Source organism: Notolepis coatsorum, assembly GCF_963971535.1.
Source record: "Notolepis coatsorum genome assembly, chromosome: 7".
NCBI classification, from domain to species: domain Eukaryota; kingdom Metazoa; phylum Chordata; class Actinopteri; order Aulopiformes; family Paralepididae; genus Notolepis; species Notolepis coatsorum.
The window spans coordinates 63,823,219-63,850,953 of record NC_140171.1 but is presented as its reverse complement, the minus strand read 5'-3'; positions in this window follow the sequence as shown (position 1 = coordinate 63,850,953).

The following is a 27,735-nucleotide window of genomic DNA, read 5'->3' as shown; positions in this document are numbered from 1 at the left end:
CTCTTTGCCGCCTGAAGCGCTCTTGTCGGGCGGGCGGAAGCTTCTCTAATATTCTTTCAACATTAGAGTTTGCGTACAGTTCGTGCCTACCCTTTTCCTTTTGTGCCCCCAGCATCCCTACCAGGGATTGTACCTTGATAGAGAGGTCATCCAATGAGCGATTGTCTGTGGCTGGGGGTAGACGGTCAATATTCCTTATCTCTTGTATTACGTAGTTCCATATGCGTCCATAACGTTGGTCGAGGGCTACTAGAGCCGCGGTGTATGGGGTACTTGAGTTGGAATATGCCAGCGCTATATTATGCGCTCTGGGCACCTTCAGGTGCTTGAGTAGGATAGCATACTTGTACGTCTCATCGGGGACATCGGACATCATTGTCTCTAAGCACATTCGTAGCTCTGTGTACTGTGTTCTGTCCTCGTGTGTGAAGTCCGGGAACGTCGGTGTGCCAAGGTACGATGCCATGGATGGCTGGCACATCGGTGAGCGTTGGGGGAGAGGCCTCCTAGGCGAGTCTCCCCTTCCGTGTCGTTGTAGGCTGGTACCTGGTGGGTACCAAGGCCCGGGTACCCAGGTGCTGTTCCTCGGGGCTGGTCGTGCGTCAAACTCACCCTTGAGTTGAGTCGGGGGTCTGTAACGCAGGGCCTCGGGGGTAAAGTCTGGGCTGTACTGGACCTCCTGGTCCTGTGGAGTACGATGCTGCTGGTGGGCTTGACTTTCCTCCTCTTCCTCTTCTTCTTCCTCTGCTAGGTCTTCTAGATCTTGCAATCGTCTATTCAGTCTCTCGGCGGCGTAGGCCGGTTCTTCCCTGTTGCTGGGTCTCGCATGGACCGGTCGGGGAGGGGGTTCGGAGACGTGTATAGGCTCTTTCTGTTGGCCGGGCTCCGGGTCGCTTGATCGGGTAGGGGAGGGTGCCCTAGACCCTTGTCTTGACGAGGCCCTGGAGCTCTGTGCGAAGGGAGGGGGAGTCGCCCTGGCAATCAGTTGCTCCATTATCTGCGCTTGTAATCGGTCGTGCTCGGCTTCGCGCTTGATGTGAGCGAGGTCGCGCTCTGCTTCGCGCTGGGCTTGGGCTGTGTCGCGCTGTGCATTGCCGGCTTCGCGCTGTGCATCGGCGGCGGCGCGCTGGGCTTCGGCGCGGTCTCTTTCAATATTCTCTTCCGTCTGGAGGCGTCTGGTCTCCAGGCGTATGCGGTCGTCTTCACTCCTTTGCTGCGCCTGGAAGCGCTCTCGCTGGGTCGCAGAGTGTTCGCGTTCACTAAGGGCTTGCGCTTGGAGTTGCGCGTGGAAGCGTTCTCTTTGGTCTGCAGATTGTTCGCGCTCACTCAGTTGTTGAGCCTGCAGGCGGTCTCTTTCCATGGTAGAGTGTTCGCGCTCACTTTGGTGTTGCGCTCGGAGGCGCTCTTGTTCCATGGAAGAATGTTCGCGCTCGCTAAGCGTCTGTGCTTGGAGTCGATCGCGTTCAGTGGAGGCTGCCAGGGTGGCGATAAATGCCTGCGCCAGCATCTTGTCCGCCTCGCTGGGGGAAGACACTGATGGAGGTGATCGGCTTCTGGCAGTGCTCGTTGGAGATCCGTTCTCCTGTCGCGCTCCGAGGAGGTCCATCTCCTGGGTGCGCGTCTCTTCTGGTAGTGGGTCGGGTTCCGTCCCTGGAGCGCTTTCTTTATCCTGGAGCTCTCCGGGGACTATCCCATTGACGTTGTCGGGGGGTAAAGTCATGTCATGTCCCTCCTGGTCCCCCCCGTCAGCTTGGTCAGTTACGTTAGAACCCACTAGGGTCTCTACTGGCAGGGTCGCCTGGTCGGTAGGGTTTGACATACTTTTACTATCCGCTTTTTCCGCGTTTAACGTCTGTATAAAGCTAGGTAGTAGACTGGCAGCGTAGTCCTCTAGGTAAGGAGGTGGCTGACGTCTGCGCTGCGGGCGATCTAGCTTAGGAGAACCGTTTGTGGAGTGTTCATCGCTGGCCATGTCAATATTAATATTATATTAATATTACGCTAATTACCCTCCGGCTCGAAGGACCAATTTTAACTGAGGGGTACAATTCCCTGACTGTATTGAATAAGTATGGTATCATTAAACCACTACTGAGTTATGTACATTACTACTGGCCATACAGTACACATGTATATGAGATGAACACCCACACAATAACACGGCTTAACAAGGAAAGTACTGTTTGTAATATTTATTAGAAGAGCATCAATATTATCTTACATTATTGAGAATTAGAGTTGCGCTTGTAAGGCGAAGAATGTGCATGAATAAGTCAAGAGCGTAAGTCCATGAGCATATTACGAAGGGGATAATTAATACCACCTGTAGCATAAGAATTATATAAGGTACACTCGTAGGTCAGCTGGAGATACTAGGGGGGTTCCCTCCGGTTGTAAGCCAGCAGGGGAGAGGATTTGTCGGTAGCAAAAGTCTGGATCAACGAGGAATAAGGAGACTCCAGGTACAGGAGACGGTGCAATAATCCCTTGATCCGTAGACAAAGCAACAGCTATTCTCCGGTATGCACTGCCGCATGGATGAAAGCTAGCCAGCCTCAGAGTCCTAGAGGCGGGCTCGACGGGGCTCCTCACAGGGTAAATCCCACACGGTAGTGGGGGTAGACGATTCTCTGCTCCAGCAGCCACAGGACCAAAGCAATATAATCCAGCCGAAAAGGGCTCTGTAGTCGTCGGTGTAGGTTATCCAGTGTACATATCCACACGGTTCTCGTCTAGGGCTCCTCGGATGACGGCACAAGGTTAGGCCGCCCAGCCTGGATAATCACACTAGCTCGGTACGATGAAACGTTGGTAATGCTGGTCACTGTAGAACGGTAGCCGCACGATACACTATACATAATAGACTATTACTTAATAATAGAATAGGTCGAACTCGACGATACAGCGTTAAACTCTGACACTTCAGCTATCAATTTGCACGCGGTCTCAAGGCTCTATTTCGGGGCAAAACGGGCCCACTTCACAGCACGTTGTATCGTGGTGAAGGCTTCAACTTATTGGGGTAACTAACTGCTGTATCCACCTGCACGGTATTTATACGTAAGGTGAATAATCTAGTACCAGCCTTATTTCTGTCTCGTATTACTGCGCAAAACTGGGCATGTTGAGACATGTCTTAGCGGTGACTTTGAACTAGACATTGGGGGTATGGCCGTGGCGCCTAGGGGGGTCGCTGTCCAATAGGAGAACGAATATTATGGTCTGGCCTGTACTAGGTAAAGGGATATTCCGTGTATATGTACAAAGAATATACAAGGGATATCAGACGATATACAAATACTATACAATATATCTCAAGTAATAAATATATATATTCGGTTTAATCTGACCCTTTGTAACATTTGGGGTACACTGTGTTGTTAGCGTTCACTTCAATGGACGTTGCTGTTGATAGATAGTTAGTACTTAGCCAAGATGGCGGACCCACTCTTGTCACCGCTCGTCCGGGTGACAAGATGGCGTCGGCGATCCCGCGAGCACAGCCAGCAGGCTGGGCGAACAGCAGGCAGTGGTTAGCTGGCGGAGCTTGCTGTATGGCGTCCTCTGCTGGTGGGAAGAGGCGTCCTCTGCTAGTGGGAAGAGGCGTCCTCTGCACCGTCTGGGAAACGTCCACCGCTGCTGTTGCTGGCTTGCTTCTGTCGCACGTGCTAATACTTTGGCTACCTTAAACACAGCTAAGCTTTGGGTCTCGACGCACCCTCCTGCTATTCGGTTACACTGCTAACGCAAGGTGGCTGGCTATACCACCGGTCTCTTCAGTGCCTCGCGCCCGGTAGTCTACTCAAGTCAGACGGAGTCGTTAGCAGCATACTACTATACCGCACACCAGGGCCGCCTGGGAGAAATGCGAGGCCCTGTGCGAGATTTAACGCGAGGCCCCCCCCCCCCCCCCCCCCAAGGTAAAAAAAAAAAAAAAAAAAAAAATAATATATATATATATATATATTTTTTTTTTTTTTTTTTTTTTATATACAGTCAACATATTCTTAAATAATAGCGCTGCCCGAGGCGGGGCATGATACAGTCAACATATAGCAAAAGAGAGAGCGAGAGAGAGCTCCCGTTCTACAGTCAATATACAGTGTACAGAGAGAGAGAGAGAGAACATGTGTTTGTCATGTGTGTGTGTGTTAGAGAGAGACTAGAGCATGTATGACAGATTCAAAAGGACAAAGATCAAAAGAGAGAGAGAGAGAGAGAGAGAGAGAGACACATTGGAAAGAAATTGAAATGCTATTTGGCCCTAAACAGAGAGTACACAGTGGCAGAATACCTGAGCACTGTGACTGAAGATCCTTGAGCACAGCCTAGCCATCGAGAAAGGCCGCCATAGGCAGTGTGTTAGAAAGAGAGAGAGAGAGAGAGAGAACATGTGTGTTTGTCATGTGTGTGTGTGTTAGAGACTAGAGCATGTATGACAGATTCAAAAGGACAAAGATCAACACTTAAATCCAACAAGAAGAGCAGGGTATACCAGAGAAACCAAAGCAAGGAGCCAATGGCCGACATCAGCTAAATAGGCTAGCCAGGTACTGTGACACCAGGCCACACACAGCTTTGGCCAATGGCCCAACGCTACACAAGCTACACAAGCTACACAAGCTACACCATTCACACACAGCACATGTCGTATCTCCAAATGTTGTGAAGTAGCATATGTTTTGCCTGGAAAAAAACATCGTTATTAACAAAACATTCGGGAGGGGAAGGAAGTAAGAGTGGGGTAATGTCATGACATTTTCATTAATCTTAGTTACCTGCACGAGGGCGCCGGGCGAAAGGCCGCAACACAGGTCTCCACGTTGACGAAAGGCCTCAGCGCGCCTCCCTCCACCTTCGCTCCCCACCCCTCCCTCCTGGTATAGTACGGGGGGCCACGGCTCCGGCCGAGGAGACTGGGTGTGGGGAGGACGTGGTGGGCCGACAGCCAGCCAGCCAGCCCACACATGGCGTCTGGCTAACAGTTAGCTCAATCAGGCACGTGGCTCTATGTAGCTGCATACAGCCAGGTGCTCTCACCACCAGCACACACCGTTAGCGTTAGCTACAGTCGACCAGTTTGGCTCCAGATAGAGAAAGACAGATCCACGGCGGGTATATAATCATATGTTGACTCACGGTCACTCACCATAACGCAGTATCAACGTGGAAGCAGACTTTCTTGGCCCCACGGTGTAATTTCTTCTTCTTCTTCTTCGAGTACTTTCCGGCAGACTGGACACCTTTCGGCGTATTGCTTCTTTTGAAAAGACATCCACTGGCTATCCCGACTGAACCACACGGGATAGCACTCAATATTATAACGTAGCTAAAGCTAACTAGCTGTCCCTGTCTTTAGCCGGGATGGCTAGCCTGACTGAACTGTCTAACATGCAACAACTTTCATCTTCAGTCCATCTGCCGAACGATGTCCTCTTCACCTTGGTTGGTGACCGACCGACTGATAATGACCGACCTCTTTCTTCGTCTTGGCTATTGGGCATAACTAAGCATAGTCAAAAGCTGCACGCGCGAAAATGTCAAACGCAGCCGACTCACGCTGCCGGTGTCTACACTGTCTACACATGATGCATGTAAGTAAAACCACTCCCTTCGTTGAAACCAATGCTGCTGCAGAACCCCAGAGGCTGAGCTCCTATAGTGAGTATGTCTGCAGCTGCAGGACTGCAGACCCAGGAACAAGTCAGACACATTCTACAAACGTGTCTAATGTGAAATATATAAGCATATAAGCAAAACTAGATTTTAGGTCTGTGATGAAAAAGGGCCTCGCGGGAAGGGGGGCCTCGCAAAAAAAAAAAAAAAAAAAATAATAATAATAATAAAAAAAATTAATAATTTTTTTTTTTTTTTTTTTTTTTTTTTGCGAGGCCCCCCTTCCCGCGAGGCCCTGTGCGACCGCACTGCTCGCACACCCCCTGAGGCGGCCCTGCCGCACACAGTAACTACTATAACCCGATAACGTTAGACGTTAGTCTCGTTAGCTCTAGACGTTAGTCCTTGGGTTCGGTTTCTCTTACTCACACACTATCGCTGATACTTCTAGGATAACCCGTCACTAGCAAGTATGTCTCATCACCCGCCGCTCGCTCCAACGGGGCTCTCCAACTTCACTTCTTCAACGGGGCTATTCCAAAGCACACGGCCATTGTGGCTGCGACCGTTCACGGCCAAGTCCAATGCCGAAGAGAGCTTCCTTCTCCCCTCGCCTCCAGGTAACTCCCTCTTCCTTGTTGCTTGCTTCTCTCCACTGCTCCACCTGCCACCACTGCCACTCTGCCCCCTGCTGGCAACCTGCACTGGTCCCACTCAAGGACCACTCCAGAAAGGGAAAAAGGGCTCAATGTTATTGCTAGTAATCCATACTGCATCTGGAGAAGAGTAGCACCTCACCTCGTCGTTAGACTGGGCGAGCTATCCAAAGGAACACTGTTAGTCTATACAAAGGAACGCTGTAAATCACACGTTATACACACACAGGGAAAGTAACAGTTAGTTAGCACAACTGAATACTTTGTAGAATATTCAGGCTGCTACATATGTATCAACGGTGGTGGGTCTCATAACAACGATGAGCCGGCCTACGAGGAGGAGGTCCAGCACGAGGCAGCGTGGTGCGTAGACAACAACCTGGCCCTGGACACCAAAAAAGAGAGACACCAACAAGGAGCTGATTATGGACTTCAGAAAGATCAAAGCAAGCATGCATGCCCCCATCTGCATCAATGGGACAGAGGTTATGCGTTAAACTGGATAGTTCTTCATACATACTCCATACGTAATCCAAATGAAAATCATTCTGGCAATTACCATTATAAACTGAAAAGCCATGTTTGCACTGGTCATAAGATTTCTTATCTAATCAAAATGGAATACAACATTATGAAAAAAAGGGTTGTTTACATACAGAAGAAGAGGAATTAGCCAAAAGTAATGTATTTGTGTATAGTATTTATTGTAAAACCATGAATAATTACTGTTCCATCATGAGTCAGATGTAACACTCACCATATTAAACGTTATAAATGTGGGGAATACAAATGGCCTATAGGAGATGCATAACAGTTTACTCATTTTACTCACTCACACAAATTAAGAAGAACATGATATATCAAACCAACAAGAAAACATTTGCTAAGGCATGTGCCAAGTGTTTTGTGATATGCTGAATATTTTAGGTGTGCATTTCAAGATTTCTTTTCTCAACACAACTCACCAAACAACACATGCGGGTGAGGAAACCCACGCTTTTCCGGGGACCAGGTGGCATGTAATAGAGGTCTGTCTTTCCACTCTGTTCCTTCCCTTCCCTTCCCTTCCCTTTCATCTAATTTCCTTTAATTTCCTTATTGAATATTTGTAAATGGCAGAGTGCCAATAATACTGTAATAATTCTTAATGGTCACATTCACAGTCTTTTGAATCTATTGGGCTCTATGATCGGAAACCAATTTGTTATCTCGTTTGCTGGGGTTGTTTTATCAAATATTATAAACTACACATAAGGTTCATATTCTTATATTGCTATCATATGACCAATACTTGGCTTATCACTGGTCACCTCAGTTTGTGCCTAAGTGCACAAACCAAATTCTACCAAAATATAAAAGACAAAAAAGCCAGTGCCTGGCTAAGTGCCTTTTGCTCAGTGCCACTAGGATACGTACAGTAAGTGCCACGCCATTAACAGTTTGAGGTGATCCTACCCTCCTCAGTTCTGACAGAAAGACGCCTGTGGTGACCAAAATGCTGTTTCCATAGCAACACACAGACCCCCAGCGAAAGAAATGACCTCTGTGATCTTCATAATGCATTCCAACTAAGGCTGTCAAACAATTCCTTTAACGCCACTATTTATTTTAACTCGCGATTAACGTTTAAATTTTTTTTTTTTTTTTTTATTTTTTTTTTTTTACTAGACTTCACTCAGTTCACTCTCATTGCTACTATCTTTGTTTCTGAGAGAGAGAGAGAGAGAGAGAGAGAGAGAGAGAGAGAGAGAGAGAGAGAGAGAGAGAGAGAGAGAGAGAGAGAGAGAGAGAGAGAGAGAGAGAGAGAGAGAGAGAGAGAGAGAGAGAGAGAGAGAGAGAGAGAGAGAGAGAGAGAGAGAGAGAGAGAGAGAGAGAGAGAGAGAGAGAGAGAGAGAGAGAGAGAGAGAGAGAGAGAGAGAGAGAGAGAGAGAGAGAGAGAGAGAGAGAGAGAGAGAGAGAGAGGGGGGGGGGGTATGAGAGAGATGAGGAAGGGGCAAGAGAGCTGGGAGAGTGTGTGTGTGTGAGAGAGAGAGATGGGGGCGGGGGGAGTCCTTTATTCATTGTTTTAAATTATTATTTTCTCTTTTATTAATTAATAAAATAATTATAAATTATTATATTATTATTATTATAAATATTTATAAATAATAATGAATTAATCACTCTGTTTTAAATTTGATGCAAATTTGCAATGCATGCGGGTCATCCTTTTGTGTTAAATGGCTGCATAAAGCAAGCATTTGTTGACTCATGTTGGTAAGAGTATTAACTTGAAAAATATCCGTTTAAGGTAGATTTAGAACAGATAATTGTGATTAATTTGCGATTAATCGCGAGTTAACTATGGACAATCATGCGATTAATCAGATTAAATATTTTAATCGATTGACAGCCTTAATTCCAACATATAATCGTTTCTTTTTTTAACCCATTTTAACAATTTTCTTTCCTCCACTCGACTTTTGTAAACAGATAAGAAAATACGGAAAATGTTCCCTTTTTTAACATAAAACTAAACAAACAATACAGTAACAGTAAACATCAATGATAAATCACAGGACAATGACAGAAATAATAATAACAATAATGACAGTCCAGTAATTAAATCAAAATAAATGTAGATTAAAAGACATAAAAATAATAAATACAATACAATACATGTGCTCTTGCTCGCTCTTCCTCACTATTTCCTTCACCTTCCCTCCCCCTCCACCCCCCCCCCCCCTTAGGACCCCCTCTTGGACTATACATCCACTATTCCATTTAACATCAGAAATTACAAGTTCATATGCTTCCCTTTATCTTCTCCACCACAGCTAACCAGATTGCTATGCTGGCTTCATTAACACCTAAAATGTGTGCAGTAGATATCTCTAGATAAATCACATCGAGATAGGTAAGAACCCACACCTTCCGGCACAGTTTTATCCGGTTGAATCCAGTGTAACGCTATCAACTTTTTGGCAGCCGTAAGACCAGTGGCGGCTGTACCACTAGGGGCGCTCGGGCGCCGCCCCCCCTCAGCTCCTACCCTGGTTATATGAGAGAACAAGAAAAATAAGTTTTTAGTTTTTTGTTTTATAGCCCTATAAATAATATAAACATGTTTAAAATTAATAATATTTACTCATTGTAAGTATGTTTGTGTTTCCAATGCACAATATAACGTTATTATATTAAAAAAAAAATACTTGTTTTCTTGAACAGGAAGTGACTCACCTTTCTTTTTTTTTATTCTTTTTTTGTATTTCTCGGCCCGGGCTAGACGCGATAGCGCTCTGAGTGCGCGTCACGGTTTGATCGCTGTATCACGCGCAGCCAATCAGTGCGTAACGCGTTGTGCGTTGAAATATTATGTTGGAATCCGGGCGCGATTTGAAGCGGTCTAGCCAGTAGCGTCAAGAATGTCTGTAGCCGCATTTCGCGGAGACGCTCTCTGATTGGCCGACGCCAGTATTTTTTTCCGTAGCAGAATTTCACAGAGACGATCTCTGATTGGCCGAATCCAATTTCTAATGTTCCAATTCTAGCTTATTCCTAGGTTGGTCCTCCGTTGGTGGTAGAGATTTGTGTTGTTGTGAGATGCATGCAGCTGAGCGTGCCGTGACTGCAAGTTCTTTAGACTGTTAAGCTTAGGCACTCTTTCAAAGTTGGTTAAGGTTAGAGTTTGTCTTAGAGCATGGCGATAGAACGCCAGGTAGTTTGCAGTCTGTTCGACGCGGAAGTTGACAAAGGAATGAAGTACTTGTGGTGTGACCGCTATATGGCGGATGCAGTCTGGACACAGTGGACAGTGGTCTGGAATACATCAACAGTGGATTATACACTTTATCAAGGCAAGCCCTGGACGTGTCAACTAAACAGTGAGTCTCTCTCTCTCTCGCTCTCTCTCTCTCTCTCTCTCTCTCTCTCTCTCTCTCTCTCTCTCTCTCTCTCTCTCTCTCTCTCTCTCTCCTCTCTCTCTCTCTCTCTCTCTCTCTCTCTCTCTCTCTCTCTCTCTCTCTCTCTCTCTCTCTCTCTCTCTCTCTCTCTCTCTCGGATTGAAAATACGTGGATTATGGCTTGTTCAATATCGTCTATGTTTGAATGAATGAATGAATGGAAACTTTATTAACAGATTGCAGAATGGGTACAATACAGTACGGCTCAATACACACAATTGTTAAGGGGATGCAGACCAGAGAAAGACGTTTGTCTTGTTTACATCAGGGTCCCAGATTTTCGATTCATATCGATAGTTTAATAGCTAGCCTTGGCTCGTTTAACAATATGCAAAATATGTGTACAGCCCTGTACTCATACTGAAGTTATTCTTGGTATATAATAGGTCTGATTGTGTAACGAATCGATTCCACGTCGCGCTGTGTGTGAGAGAGAGAAGGAGAGAGGGAGAGATCTGCGTGTGTTTGGAGACGGAGCGAGTTTTGTTTCTAACTTTTCTATTTATATATTGTGTTTCAAGTTGTGAATTAGACTATACTTTATTTGACTGGTTGTGTGTTTGACAGCTGAGCGACTCGTTCATAAGAGCCGATTCATTGCCGTGAGCGTGAGTCGAATCGCTCACGTCTTGCCATGAGTCGGTTGCGTGGTACTGTACATGTTTGCAAAATGTTTGGTATAGCGCCCCTAGTGGCGAAGCATCCACCAGCCGCCACTGCGTAAGACCAGACAAAATTTGTATTTTTACATGTACAGAGGTTGATAACTGAGAAACATCATTCAACAACAATACAGAAGGCAGTATATGTATGGTCAGAGATAATAATTCTGATAATTGAGTGGTGGGCACTTGTGACAGGTTTTCGGTTAAACACCAGCTTTTTCCCTGTTAAAATCATTCTGATGACAAACAGCAGAGAGGGTAGGATCATTTAACTGAATAATACTTGTGTACATCATTCTGAAGTGTGTGACTAAAAATTGTGTTGTGGAAATAGTTAATTCTAAATTAGTATCACCCAGCTGACAGAAACTGGAGGCGTGGCCACTGTGCATGTGGCTTTTGTGTAGTTGAGTGGGCACTTGTGACAGGTTTTCGGTTAAATACCAGCTTTTTCCCTGTTGAAATCATTCTGATGACAGACAGCAGAGAGGGTAGGATCATTTAACTGAATAATACTTGTGTACATCATTCTGAAGTGTGTGACTAAAAATTGTGTTGTGGAAATTGTTAATTGTAAATTAGTATCACCCAGCTGACAGAAACTGGAGGTGTGGCCACTGTGCATGGGCCTTTTGCTGCAGGTGTCACTCATCAGTAATTAGTGATAGTGATTTAAAGACTTGCTGGCTTAGCGTCAGCGAAGTGTCGAGAAACGAAGAGGGACAAAGAGGAGGAGTTTTCCTGGAGTTTTCCGGGGAGGGATCCACCGATCCACCCAGTGCTAAGTACACCATAATCCTATATTCCCCTCCCACTCTGCTATTTCCCTACTATCTCGCTTCCTCCCTACAACCTTCTCCCTGCCACTCTTGACACCACAATGTGCCTCATACCTATATCCACAATCTGCTCCTCCAGAACAGATTCAACCCATCCACGCCAGTTTGCTAGCAACCCGGCTAATCTCTCCTACCCTCCTACAGCCACTAATACACCTGTCACAGTACGGGGAGGCTTATGGAATTGTCAATCAGCAGTCAAGAAAGCTGACTTCATTACGGCCTACGCCCATAGTCAAAATCTGCAGCTCCTGGCTCTAACTGAGACCTGGATAACCCCCAATAACTCATCAACACCTGCAGCATTATCTACAAACTATAACTTCACTCACACACCTCGACCCTCCAGACGGGGTGGAGGCACTGGCCTCATGACATCTCCTTCATGGGCTACAAACTTAACACAACTCCCAGAACTGTCACTCTCCTCCCTCAAATATCATGCAGTATCTGTCTCTAATCCTTTCAATCTCACCATTGTTACACTCTATCGCCCTCCAGGTCCCCTCGATCACTTCGCAGATGAGCTGGACATGCTTCTGAGCTCCTTACCGGAAGATGGTACCCCTCTCCTTCTATTGGCCTGACTCATCTCAGTCGGTCCCAGTGGTCTCCCTCCTACAACAATTTGACCTGACTCCCACTGCCATGCCTCCCACCCACAAAGCAGGCAACTCCTTGGATCTCATATTTTCCCGTAACTCCAGCATCATTAACACCACGGTAACTCCCCTACATGTATCTGACCATTACTTCATATCCTTCTCACTAACTCTCATGCTTAACCGAAAGGTCTTCACCCCAACTCAAACCGTCTCACTCAGACGCAACCTGCCCTCCCTATCCCCCTCCACCTTCTCCTCTGACATAATATCCACTCTACCTTTGAGTGACACCTTCTCTGCTCTCCCCACAGAGATGGGAACCTCCACCCTCCTCTCAGCCCTTGCAACCTCCTTCGACAAGCTCTGTCCCCTCGTTGAGAAACCTGCCCGCCGTTCCCCACGCAGTCCATGGCTGACGGATGCAGTGAGAGAACAAAGACAGGTCCTGAGAGCGGCTGAGAGGAAGTATAGAAAGTCACGCCTCACTGCTGACATCGACACATATCACAACCTCTTGTTAACATTCTCCAAAACCATTACTAATGCCAAAGCTTCTTTATTTCACCATAGGATCGAGGCCTCTGCCAAGAATCTTCGCAAACTGCATGCTACCATGTCCTCCCTCCTCACTCCCCCCCCACCCCCTCCTCCCTCATCTTTTTCTGCCGAAGACTTTGTGATCTTCTTTGAGGAAAAAGTGGAGAACATCCGCAGCTCCTTCTCCCAACCCCCACCCATTCCAAACACTGAATCGAGAACCTCATCCTTCACTCTGTCATCTTTCTCTCCCATTACAGAAGCCGAGACCCTGACACTGGTAACGTCGAACCGTCCGACTACATGCCAGCTGGACCAGCTACCCTCCCCACTCCTCCAGACCATAGCACCGGACATCCTCCCATTCCTAACTGCAACCATCAACTCCTCACTCAACTCGGGGGTGGTCCCCACCTCCCTAAAACAAGCCAGAGTCACGCCCCTCATAAAAAAACCAACCCTGAACCCCACCGTCATAGGCAACTATCGTCCTGTCTCTCTTCTCTCCTTCCTTTCTAAAACACTTGAACGTGCTGTATCCAACCAACTTACTGCTTATCTCTTACAGAATGACCTCATAGACCCCAATCAGTCTGGCTTCCGGACTGGCCACTCCACAGAAACGGCCCTCATTGCGGTCACATAGGCACTTCACTTAGCAAAAGCGAGAGGCCTCCCCTCTGTCCTGATTCTCCTAGATCTATCTGCAGCCTTCGACACAGTCAACCATCAGATCCTCCTCGCGGCCCTCGCAGGAATGGGAGTGGCTGGATCTGCGCTGACATGGCTGACATCATACCTCAACGACCGCTCCTACCAAGTGTCATGGAGAGGGACTCTGTCGGCCACCTGCCCCCTGCAGACGGGTGTCCCCCAGGGCTCGGTCCTAGGGCCCCTTCTCTTCTCCCTCTACACTAAATCACTGGGTAACATTATCACGTCTCATGGCTTCTCATATCATTGTTATGCCGATGATACTCAACTCTTCCTCTCCTTCCCTCCCTCAGATATCCACGTCTCTGAGCGGATCTCGGCCGGTCTGTCCGACATCTCCGCCTGGATGACGACCAACCACCTCAAACTGAAGCTAAGCAAAACAGAATTGCTCCACCTGCCGGCCAAATCCTCCCCCCTGAACGACCTCTCCATCACAGTCGAGAATGCAGTTGTGACCGCGTCCCCGACCGCCAAGAACCTTGGTGTTGTCCTCCACGACCAGTTGAACTTCTCTGCTCACATCGCAGCGACAACCAGAACCTGCAGATTCCTCCTGACCAACGTCAGAAGGATCCGCCCCTTCCTGACAAAAGAAGCCAACCAACTCCTCGTCCAATCAACAGTCATCTCCCTCCTCGACTACTGCAACGCACTGCTAGCTGGCCTCCCGGCCACTGCCACCAAGCCTCTTCAACTCATTCAAAACGCAACGGCCCGCCTGATCTCAAACCTACCGAAGTCGGCCCATGTCACCCCACTTCTTAGGGAACTGCACTGGCTCCCCATTGCTGCACATATCCGCTTCAAGGCCCTCGACCTAGCATACCGTGCGGCAAAGGGAACCGCTCCCGCCTACCTCCGGTCAATGGTCTCTAACTACACACCCTCAAGACCCCTACGCTCTGCATCTTCTGGCCGCCTCAGACCTACTCCTATCCAAGCTCCCGGAGTGTCATCAACGAGAAGCCGCCTATTCTCAGTCCTTACCCCACAATGGTGGAATGAACTACAAACCCCAGTTAGGACAGCCGAATCCTGTCCAATCTTTTGCCGTCGACTAAAGACTCACTTCTTCAACCATTATCTGAAATGATAATAAAAAATTAAAATAAAAAATCTAACCCTGACTAACCTTACTGTCATGCACTTGTCCTAATAAACTAACCTACACTGTAACACGCAAGACTTTGATAAACATTGTTACTCAGCTGATAGAGTTGTACCCTTCTTGCTGTCTTGTCATACAGAACTTGTAAGTCGCTTTGGATAAAAGTGTCAGCTAAATGACTAAATGTAAATGTAAATGTAGATGGTTACTTTTTCCCAGAATATCTTAACAGGAGGGCATTCCCAATACATATGCATAAATGTATCAAAATCACCGTTTAAACATAAGGAGCATCGAGGGTCTTGTCTGAGCCCCATTAGGTGCAAACGTCTAGGAGTCAGGTAAGTCCTATGAACAAAGTTAAGGTTAATCTGATGGTGATCTGGGTTACGTGATGATAGCCGTACGTTTGCCCAGACTTCATCCCAATCAAAATATACTTCCAAGTTTGGGATATCCTTCCTCCAAACCGAGTCTAGGGGAAGGATTTCATATGAGGACATAAGTAAGTGACGATAAAAGTCAGAGACGAAGCCTCTCGATGTCTCCTTTTCATAAAATAATTTGTAAAATCTGTGGTGCTCAAGTGGAATCTTTAATGGGACTCTGTGAGCCTTTAAAGCTGCTCTTAATTGTAGATAGAAAAAATAAGTGGAGCTGGTGAGGTTACATTTGTTAAATATATCTTGATAACTGCAGAAACCATGGTCATCGAAGATATCCCCCAATGTATGTATGCCTTTCTTTTCCCATTTAGGAAATCTGATAGGTTGTTGTGCAATAAGGAGTAAATTGTTATTAAATAGGGGAGAATGACTGTGCCATTTATGGCGTTTTGTAAACTTTTTCTGTGTTTCACGCCTAATAAGAGGGCCAAATCTCGAGTTGCATTGCTTAATTGATAAGTTGGTGTACACTATATCCTGCAGTCTATGTGGTGCCACTATGTTCTCCTCTAATGGTCTCCAGGATACAGATGCTTGAGAATCAAACCAGGTGATCAGTGGTCTTAAAGAGAACGCTTTAAAATAATAGTTGAAGTCTGGAAATGCTAAACCCCCGTCGGCTTTATTTCTCTGTGCAGTGGATCTTTTTATTCTTGGAGGTTTGTTGTTCCAAATTAATTTATATGCAGCGGAGTGTAATTTTTTCCAGTAACCAACAGGGGTGGGGTAACGGCAACATTGAGCTGAAAAAGTTAATTCTGTGTAAAACCTCCATCTTAACTATTGATGCTCGGGCCTGTAATGTGTTTTTTAATTTTGACCATCTGCCGAAGTCATTTGTGATCCTATCTAAGAATCCGGAATAATTATACTTCACCGTTTGGCATATAGTGGGGAATATTTCAACTCCAAGACATCTAAAGTGTTCTACCATGGGTATATTTGCTGGGAGGGCGGTAGCCTTCGCAGTCACATTGAGTGGACGAATCTTAAATCCCGATAGATTGCCAAAATCATCTATTACTTTGAGAAGATGAGGTAGGGAGGTGGTAGGGTTTTGCATGAACAATAATACATCGTCGGCATATAAGTTAATGTGATGCTGTGTTCCCTTAATTGAGATCGGCGCTATGGACTGGGATTGTCTTATGTACTGTGCCAAAGGCTCTAGGGATAGAGCAAATAGTCCGGGACTAAGAGGACAACCCTGTCTAGACGAGCGCGACACAGGAAGGTGTGGGGAGCAGAATTTACCTGTTAAAATCATGGCCGATGGATCTGTATATAGTACTTTGATCATATTAATGAATCCCTCTCCTAACCCCATCCTTCCAAGTACTGCCCATAAATAAGACCATTCCAACCTGTCAAAGGCCTTCATCGCATCCAAGGATAATACAGCTATAGGAGGCGCGGCATCCTTGCTGGAGTCTATCACATGCCTCTTATGAAGCCTGTCTGATCAGGGTGAACTAAAGATGTGATATGTTTTTGAAGTCGGATGGCTAGTACCTTAGCGTACAGCTTGAGGTCGGTTCCGAGGAGGCTTAAGGGTCTATAACTACCGCATTCGGTGGGGTCTTTATCTTTTTTAAGTAGAATAGATATGAGTGCCATGTTGACATCCCTGGAGAAGTTCCCCTGTTTGATTGAGTATAAAATCATATCCAGTAATAGTGGTCCAATTACATCCCAACATGAGAGGTACAGTTCGGGTGGAATGCCATCCCAGCCAGGGGCTTTACCCTTTTGCAATTCAGATATAGCCTCCCTAAGTTCCTCTAGTGTAATAGGTGCATCTAACCGTTTAGCGTCTTCCTTTGAAAGTTTAGGTAAATTAATTTGATCTAGAAATGTATCCAGTTTATTACGATCGAATATCACTTCTGACTTGTACAGGTTGGAGTAAAACGTACGGAAGGTCTCGTTGATTTTTTTGGGGTCTGTAATAACAAGTCCCTGTTGGTCATTAATGGCAGGGATATCAGCAAATTGTTCACTGGATCGTATCTTCATATCTAGTAGGTGACTAGGTTTAGAACCGTGAAAGTAATAATGTTGTCTTGTTCTGCGTATTTGAAATTCAGATTGTTGTCTTAAAATGGAGTTAATCTCCTTTTTCAACACTTTAATTTGAGACTCCAGTTGACACGAGTATTTGCATTGTAAAGAGGAGAACAACGAAGAGTGACGCACTTCCAGCTCTACCAATTTGGATTGACGTTTCTTGCAGAGGTTGGAGGCAAAGACAGTAGTGTTTTCCTTGATAAAACCCTTTACTGATCTCCATAACGTTCTGGGGACTTGTACCGAACACGCATTAATCTGCAGGACAGTAATTACAGTAACCTATTTTAGCAATAGTTACTCTGCCATTTGCATCAGACCATACGTCCAACAATTTAATATTCAACTTCCGTTTCACTACTATAGCTACACCACAGGATTTAGTGCCAAAAGATGAGTAGCTTATGTTTTGATATATTTTATCCGCCAGCTTAACATTGTCAGCCAATAAAAGGTGCGGTTCACTTAAAAGAGCCACATCAACCTGTTGTCTTTTCATCCATGTATGCACGCTTTTGCGTTTATGTTGCATATTGAGACCCCCTGTATTCCAAATCAAGATATTTAAATTAGCCATAGTCTAGACAGGTTGCAGTATTCCTGTGTGTAATTTGTCTGGAGTAGCAATTCATAATAGATATATATCCAACTGTTAAGGTCCTGTTGAGAGCCGAGCTTGAGCATAGTAACAAATGTATAAAATACACATACATATAATCCCCTATTCCCACTTCCCTCCCCCCTTTAAAGTACACAACCTGTATACCCATATCGAGCAATTCAACCTTAACTCCCCTATGCAAATTGCCATAGGGTCTAAAACTATCAATTCTACCATTAGTAGATTATCATCAGTGGCTTGGCCACTCTCCCGTTAAATAAAAAGGAGATATAAAAATAAAATATGCCTCAAAGATTAATAGAGTACGTTCACTTAAACCTTATACGAACTTGGCTAAGTTTAAACAAATCGTAGAAATAGAAAGGAAAGGCATTGGAACTAAATAAAAAAAGACTCAAAGAGTAGAGTACATTTACTTAAACCTTAAAAGAACTTTGCTAAGTTTAAACACCTAGAAGAAATAGAAAGGAAAGGTAATGGAACTATTGCAAAAGAAAAGAGGTTTAAATACGTATATGCAGTACGTCCACCAGGCCAGGGGTGGGCGATGTTCCGCTGTGAAGACTGTTGTTTCCTCCGGAGGTGACCTAAGCCGTGTGTGTATTCACAGAACGCATGTTAAAGTTCTAGAATATCTATTTAATTTTAATAAAAGTGCCATTAGTCCATCGTATTAGGAGAGGGCGCTGGGCAGCAGCTCGTCTGATATTCTAGTCTCTTCTGCAATGTTCCAAATGCACACACATCAAACATCAAAATAATAATAAAAAAAATAATCTCCGGAGGACCCATTCATGGCCCAACACAATGACTTGCATAAAAATCATAGATCATTAAACCGAGCTAACTTTAATCTACCCAACCTAGATGTAGCGAACCATTAAAATAGAGTATCTAGACAATATCCAGCGTCACATAGTAAACATATTTATGAATCAAGGTTATCAAAATGTATATGACGCCGTTTGGTGTTTCAAGTTCAAGTTCAAGTTTCTTTATTAGTTGACATGCAAAGATACAGAATACCTTCACATGGAATGCTTTTTTCTGTTATGCTCCTATGAGGATCATAGGACGCTTGGATCATACACATACAGCTCATTACAGTAATATTCCACAATTATTACATTTTAGATAGTAATAATGGTACAGAGCCTTGAGACAAACATATGCATATTCACCACCGCAAACAGTTTAAGCCATAACGAAGTGTTCAGAAAAAACTGTATACTATAGCCTATCCTCCCCGCTTAGTGTCCTTCTGGTTTTTCAGGAAGGTTTCAGCTTCATCAGGCGAGGAGAAAGAAATCCACACACCCTCTTTGTTGACGATGGACAGCTTCGCAGGATACCATAGTGTATAGGTCTGAGACCTTGGCCGTAGAGTAGGGACATCACAGTCTTGTAACGGGGCCGTTGTACCACAACTTCGGGGCAGTAATCTTCATAGAAATAGACTGGTTGCCCTTTGAATTTCAGATTACCATTCTTCTTCCGTGCCTCTCGAATAATTTTTTCTTTTATTCCAATTTGACGTAGGCTAGCAATAACTACTCTAGGTTTGTTGTTGTTTTGGGCACCAATTCTGTAACATTGATCAAATTCAGGTGTTGTAGAGAGGGTCTCCAATCCTAGAATTTCAACTAACACTCCTGCAAACGTAACATTGGGTTGTTCGCATCTCACTGATTCATCTAGACCTACTATATACTATACCAAGAAGTGAACTCACTGATTTGTAACGTGTCTATGTGTCTTTTGAGGATGAGAGTGCATTTAACCGCTACTCACCCCAGTCACTTCACAACATCTGAAGTCCTTTGTGACTGCACGGTACCATCCATTACAATACATACATAACAAGGCACAATGCACATACAGTAGAATACCATACAACCGAAATTTAAAATTAAAAGTCAAATTCAGCTTAAAAAAAATACAAGCACAATAAAACAATAACAATCAACCAAATTTGTTTTATTCAATATCAAAGCAGGAGCAGCAGGTGGAAAGGATTTCCAATATTCTTTGTTTGAAACAATACAAGGAGATCGGAAAGGCCAATTTTAGACGTGTCTGGACGTAATTCCAGGACCAAGGACCAAAATAAAATAGGCTTATTTTACATTCCTCAGTCCGCACGGGCGGTATTGTTAAGCACAATCCAGTTTTGAATGAATTCAAGCTGGGAACTGATGTACCATGGAAGTTTACCAAGAACAGCCTTATATATAAAAACATACCAGTGCTCCAACCTGCGTGTAGCCAGTGAAGTCCAACCAATTAGTGAATAAAGTGTACAGTGATGCGTCCTATATGGTGAATTGGAGATAAATCTCAGAGCGGCATGGTAAAGCGGATCGAGTTTGGCTAAGGCAGTACTCAAATCTATAGCAGTTGACCTAGTTTGAGCAAATGCCTTTGTTTTGCTACCATTCAATAGCAGTTTTGAATCAATGAGAGTATGCTGCAAGGAGGCAAAATCAGTGTGCTATGCTTTCAATTTACTATGGGTATGGAATCTGCGTTTTATGCAAGGAGGTCTGAAAATGAACACATTTCAGTATATTGTCTTCCCTTAACTTGTGTCTGAGTTTTCTTTGCATTTCAGCTATCCCCAAGACTATGGGATTTTGTAACGTTCTGGATCCTATCCTCCTTAGGATAGTATCCTACTGTCTACCTGGGTCACTTCCTGTTGTTATGGGTTCACCTTGTATGTCACCACTGAATTGCTGTCATCACTAATTGTCTGTCACACCTGGGTGCTGTCATTGGTTGTCAGACTGTCACTGCTGTCACTCATTGACAGCGTGGAATGTTTGGTATGTGCCTATTTAACGTTTGCTCTATCTTTGTCATTTGCTAGAGCTTCACCTAAACTACGGACAAGATTACAGATGGAACAAGCACTGACCTAAAGTCTTTATCACTGTACTTGTATACTCTTATCCTGGTAATAAACAGTACACCTGTTTTGGAAGAGTAAACCTATCTCTGTCTCGTTCTTCTTCGACAACTTGGAAGTCACTTACCCCGTTCGTAACAGGATTTAATCGTATCTGAATCTGAGTCAAGCAGATTGTTTTACTGACTGACCAACAGATAGACAGACCAAAAGATAGACAGACAAATACGATCAAGTTTTCTCCTGGAAAAGAGGAGGGTACGGTATTGTCACGTTTTAGGCCCTGTTTAGACGGAAACGCTAGCAGGTGAATCCGCAAAAATATTTTTTCATTTCGTTTTTGCCTTTTGTTTATACGGCAACAGCGTTTTTACGGGGAGAATCCGCAAAAAAGTAAGACCACCTTCCTGGGTGGAATTCCTAGAAACGATAAACCTTTGCGCTATCATCTAAACTGTCAATCCGCATACAACTATGATGAAAGGGTTGTCAAGGCTCTCGTCGCGTACTGCTTACGTCACAGGCATGCGCCAGTAGCCGAGAAGCGTAAACAAAGCATGTCTGATTATATCCATGGCGATCACCTGAAGGCTACGTTGACTTTTAAATACACAATAATCAGTCCCGCGGCTATCGCAACTATTAGTGACTGGAGCCACTGTCTGTGAGTGACTTTGCTTTGGTCCAATCACATTCCCCCACCCACAGTCTGCGAATCAGAGGCAGAGTAGGGCAGGTATTCACAGCACGGTCATGTGACATCTGCGCCAATCGTGTGACAGCGGGGCTCCGTCGTCTCGAGTCTTTACAGCCTCGTCTGCACGCAGAATTCCATCCCAAAACACTAGTCTAAACGCAAAATTAAAAGTGAGACCGCAAGACGACTTCTGCGGTTTCTGCTGAGACTCTCTCCGTCTAAACATGGCCTTAGACTCGGACGTGAAAGTTGTAATAAGATATTTAAAGATAAAAGAGATGAAAGACTTTTGAAGGTATTTATTATAAAAAGTGAACAAGCAATGTAATATAAAAAGTGAATAAGCAAAGTATTATAAAAAGTGAATATAGCAAGGTACAATTGAAATCTAGTTGGTACAACCGGCCGGTCGTGTATAAAAGAAACTGCAGTCAAGTCATTGTGTCAGTCTGGTCCATCCAGTCCAGTCAAAGCAGAGAAGTGAAGTCCAGTCCGTCCAGAAGAAGGAAAGCAGAAGTGAAGTGAAGTTCAGTCCGTCCAGAAGAAGTCAAAGCAGAAGTAAAGTGAAGTTCCCTCCTCCCCTGTGAGGGTGATCTTTATTAGTCCCCTAGTAAAGTGTGTGTATGTGGTGTCTCTCCTCAGTGCACGTTGTCTGTCTGTGTGTATTGGTCAGCCTGTATGTCAGGCGTGCATGAGTGCGTGGTACCCACTTTTACTTGCACATATGTGCATGTGTGTCTCTATCGATAACGATCTGTGATTAATGGAGACTGTGGTATGTTTGACCAGTGGTTGACCGGGGTCTCTAATCCCTTGGGTAATCGTATATTAGCGACTTGTGGCATCTTGTGACAATGAGTTGAATTATTTGATCTGGCTAATCTGGTGAGATCCCTCATCAAAGGTTCTAATGGACTTAAGTGGATACACTGATTGTGATCTGGTCTGGAGCTTTGCCAGATGCAGCCGTGTCCAGCGTGAACTTAAAGTCAATGTGTGTGTGTGTATGTGTGTGTGTCTGTGTGTGTGTGTGTGTGTATGTGTGTGTGTGTGTGTGTGTGTGTGTGTGTGTGTGTGTGTGTGTGTGTGTGTGTGTGTGTGTGTGTGTGTGTGTGTGTGTGTGTGTGTGTGTGTGTGTGTGTGTCAGTGTCCAGCGTGTAGTCAAAGTGTGTATGTGTGTTGTGTAGAGGAATGTAAGCCTATTTATGTGTCTCCTGGATCGTGGCCTATCGTGGCCTATGTGCTGTGTCTTAACTTAGTAATTATTTAACAGTATCTGTCTGTGTGTGCCAGTAAATGGAGAAGTTCAAGTCTCTTGTACCCCCTTTCCAGAGGGAAGAGCGAACAGATCAGGAGCGGTTGACTAATTATGGCGATTTGCATGATCTTTTTACATAAATGTTTTACAAAATAATGATGATGTATGATAAATATAATAATAATAAAAAAAAAATCCTGCACAGTCCAATCAGCCGCAGCATCTAATTTTGTTCTGGAATGAATCTCAGAATCACTGTCTGACACTCCATGGGCAACTTCTCTCTGGCTGCCGATCGCACCTCAGTCCTCTTGTTCATTCATGTGTTGGCATTTAATTTTTCAAACACCACAAACTCCAATGCATTTCTATGGGTTGTTTAATGCAAGCCCTTACGTGCTTTCGTCACGTGGCATTCGTTTGAAATCACGTCCGGAATGGTCGGTCGGTCGGTCAGTTCATGGTTCTTGCAGCCATTTTCAATCTACTGGGTGAGCATGAGACAGACCGGCAGACTAACCCACCATTAGACCAACCTACAGTCCAAAAACATGCCCTGCTAAGCTGGGAAAACATGCTGAAGCTAAAAGATGCCAGCCTGATATATAAAGTCCAACACGGTCTAGCCCCACCACCTCTCTCACAGTTTTTAACAGAAAGCAGCAGGTTCACCAGAACAGTGCTAGAGGGAAATACATCATCCCAGGGAGAAAAAGTGCATTTAGCAAATCAGCCTTCTGGATCAGAGCTGCAGAGTTCTGGAACACCATCCCATCACACATCTGCAATACTAATACACTCAGGTCCTTCACACACACACACTCAAATCATGGCTGTTACAAAATCAGGTCTGTGACCATGACCATTAGCAAGTCACGTCACAGCCCAGCTGCCCAGCCCCCGTATGCTTGCCTACTAGCCTGACTGTCCTGATTGTGATTATGATGTTATGTGATTTATGATTATGTATATGTGTGCCTGCCATATGTATGCCTGCCTACGGTGTTTATACATGTATAGCTTTGATTTGTCCCTGTACACTGTTTTTTATAGATGCACGAATGCCTATAGTGAGTGAATGTGAATATGTTTTAAACTGTTTTTATATTAGCTTTAACACTTTGATCGCTGGGGTTAAATTCATAATTTACCATCCCTCGCCAGCCCTATTTAACATGGAGAAGTTCCCCTTCTTTGCAGGTCTATAACTTTTTAAATTGTATTGCTCAATTGACATTACTATGGCCCATTCAACGTCCTATATCTATTGTTCAGGGTGTAGCAACGTTATACTTTTTCATTCACATATTCATACTAAAATACGGTCTAAAGTATAAGTATGTTTTTATCGTTTTCTGCAGCTTTCTCCAGAACTTGATTTATAGCCCTAAATGCATTATATTGATGATCAAATACAGTTTGGTAGGAATCTGTGCGAGATAAAAAATGTCAACTGGACGTGGTTCTAGGAGTTACTACGTATGATCTGATGTTGACAGGATGGACGGGGGGTCGTTTATAATTCCGTGGGCAACGTTATATCATTCATCTAGTATCAGAGCAGTTAGTATAGAAGACATTAAGAAATAACACTGAAACTCACCGTAGCTTCCTCTCGCCATTGGGAGATCAGCGTGGAACAGAATTATTTCTATTATGGGATGTCGAAATATCCGATCCATTTCCAGGTTGTATAATAGTATATACGTCCAAATCATGTTGTTTATCGAGTTATTGGTAACGGATCACTATCCGTTGTGATCAGCTCGAGTCCTGGGACTATTAGCGAGTAATCGGACCGAATTGAAATGAGCACCAGCTTCCACTTCCTGTTTCTCCCCTGGGCGATCCGCCGATCGGCCACCAGATGGCGCTTTTGAACCGTTGTAGAGTTGAGAGGGACTCAACAGTACATCTCATGTCTCCGGGGGAGAAATATGATTTAGATCACAGATTTTTGAAATATTGATATCAAAGACGCTGTCCAGCGTCTTCGGCAGAATGAGCATGGTGGGGAAAGACGTGTTTCAGCGTCAACGGCGATTAAAGTGTTGTCCTTCTATTTTTCTGTTTCTTTTCTGGCTTAAACATCTAGCCCAGGGACTACAACTGAAAACTACCAACCCTGCTAATGTTGGCATATTTACAGTTTTTAATTTGTATTAATTTATAAATGTATAAACTGTTGATTGATATGCACTGTCCCTGATCAAATAAACTGAGTAAACTAAACTAAACAGACAGATAGACAAAACATCATCAAAACATACGGTTATCCTATAACCATAGTTATATGAGTATAGCGAGCGCTCTGCTCTATTGGAACCCTATCCCCTATCAATCTAATACTGAATACATTTCTTCACATGTACACACCCATCCGCCTGGCCACACCCACATCCGCTGCTCTACATAAGCGGGGACGTGGCCATACTAACAGCTCCTTCCCAAGTCTTTCACCACCGAAGGCGAAGACCACAGGGTCCTCAGTGAGTCAGAGCAGAGCGCTCGCTATACTCATATAACTATGGTTATAGGATAACCGTATGTTATATTATCGTATAGCGTACACTCTGCTCTATTGGAACACAGGAGCTGAGCAGAGCGGAAGCTCGACAAATGTACCCGCTGAGGCCCCCCACAACCATCAGAACCGGGGAGCACCCGAGCCCCCGGACCCCCCTAGAGGGGGACGAGAGGGAATCGGATCCGACTGTGCGAAGAGAGTTTAGCAACTCAAACGCACAGGGTGAGCAGACCGTGGGACTTACCTTCACACAGAAGGACCCGCGACTACTCAGGCGCGCATCCCACATGCCACTAGGGAACGAACAGGAAGAAAAAAAACAGTTACAGCCCCTAACATCACAGGGTCAGAGGTCAAGAACCCAACCCCGTAGCAAGGCCATAGCAGCGGAGCGCGGAGGAGGACCCAGCCCCAGGAACAGCCTGAGGGTCAGGACCCCCCGGAAAGGGGGCCTGGTGAGGCCAACGATGCCGTAGCATTGAGACCCCAACAGACGGTCACTAGTGACACCACTAGTGACACCACTATTAATAGTATATACTATTACTAGTGATACCACGGTCACTAGTGACACCGGCTATACAGGCAGTACAAGCGTTTCAGTTTTCAAGAAAGGGTTAACCCAGGCCAACAGGTTGACGAGAACGAGTCCGGACCTGGGCCCTCGGACCGGGACGTACACAGGGATGCCAGAGGGGTACAATAGAACCACTTCGACAGCCCCCTCCCAGCCGCGCCAAGCAGGGGAAGGGAGGGGCGAAAAATAATGGACACAGCGCAAGGTACAACACAATATGGACCAAGCAACTGCGAAGGATAAGGATAACTCGTAGTGACGTAACCACGAACACACCTCCATAACATCAAACCCTGCGACGCCCGGGCCAACCCGGCATTTCCCCCCCGAAAAAAGCACAAAGTCCTTCAGGGTACCAGAACAGCAGATCTGCGCCCCGACGGACTACGGATTAATTGACCTGACGCGACCAGAACCAGTCCCGTGTCCTAATCACGCCACCATCCCCAGTCCTAAGAAGGGGGTAGGTACGCGTGTCAATCTAAAACATCACAGAGGGTGCCACCAAGATGGTCAGAACATGAACGCACCTCGCCCGGTGGCCCACCCCGTGGGCGTGAGACCCCTCCGCCAATGTTTCAATCTACTCCGTCATCTCCCCCCAGAGATGAGCGAGAATTCGTCGAGACTAACCTAGTACACTGGCGCTCGGAAGAGATAAAATCTCCATCCCAGTTGCTCTACAAAAAACGCTGTTTCTATAATGAGCAACCAAGGCGCGCCAGCCCATGCGTGGTTCCACACTGAAGCACCCAGGGCCAGCGCTATGTACACGTCGAGACCCAAAACACATCAATGGTAATTCTAACAAGAACCCAGATAACGTTCCCTCCATGCCGCCTGGGACGAGCGGTAGGAAGCTGGCCAAAAGACACAGATATGGCCCCTATATGACGCGTCCGAGGGAAATAAACCCTGTCAACACTGCTCTGTATAAGAGAGGGGACAGGGAAACCCCCAGAGAGACCTCCCACGTGAGTAATAATTGAAAAGATATATGTAAACATTGAGCTACATGACCAAAAGCTCAACACATATGCAATAGAGAGCAGAGCAGAAAACAAAGTTTCCACACACCGCATAACTCAATCTTGACAATAACAGCAGGTCCACAACATGGAGCGTGAAAAAAACTCACGGAAGCCTCACGACCAATAGAAACGCGCCCAGTGACGTATTCTATGGCCGGGGAAATTCCATGACCCACCTGCCCAAATATGGTGTGGGACCAGGGAACTCCCTTCCCCTTCCCCCCGCTGACCCAACAGAGTGACAGGAAGACCGAAGAACAGGAGGTCCAACCCTCTGGCCAATCACAAAAAGGGGGGAGGGGTTTATCAGTTCACCCCCTTATGACCTCATACCCCGGATACGATGAAAACAAACAAGCAGTGATGATACCAGTTTACCTAGCATGCTACATGAAAAGCGTATATCCACTACGATAAGCTCAACCATCTGCACGCCAGCCACAGACGATCGTTTGCGAAACGGGTTTTTATACAAGGCTTTAGGCTCATGTGCGAACACGTCACCCGTGTTTATATACTTCACCAAGTAAAGAGAAAACACAGACGTTTAAAGATAGGGTTTACTTCTGTAGGCTAACACTCTAACCAGGTTGTGGACTCGATGCCATGTTTCCCAAACGTAACAGAATGCACAAAACCCCCTCAGATAAAAAAGGTAAAGTTCACTCTTACTACTGCAAGAAGAACACAGTCTTCTTCATGATGAGGGAAGACAAGTCTTTCGACCGAGTGCTAGCCACAGGCCTTGCTAAGCACACATATATAGCGACCAGAAACAATCTTCAAGAAAACTGTCCTACTCCCTAAGCAAACACACAACCCCACATCCCCAATATATAGTGAATAAACACACATTTTGTAACAAAAAACAGTTCCTCACCAGGAGGGACTTTATATTTAATAACAAAATTATATGTT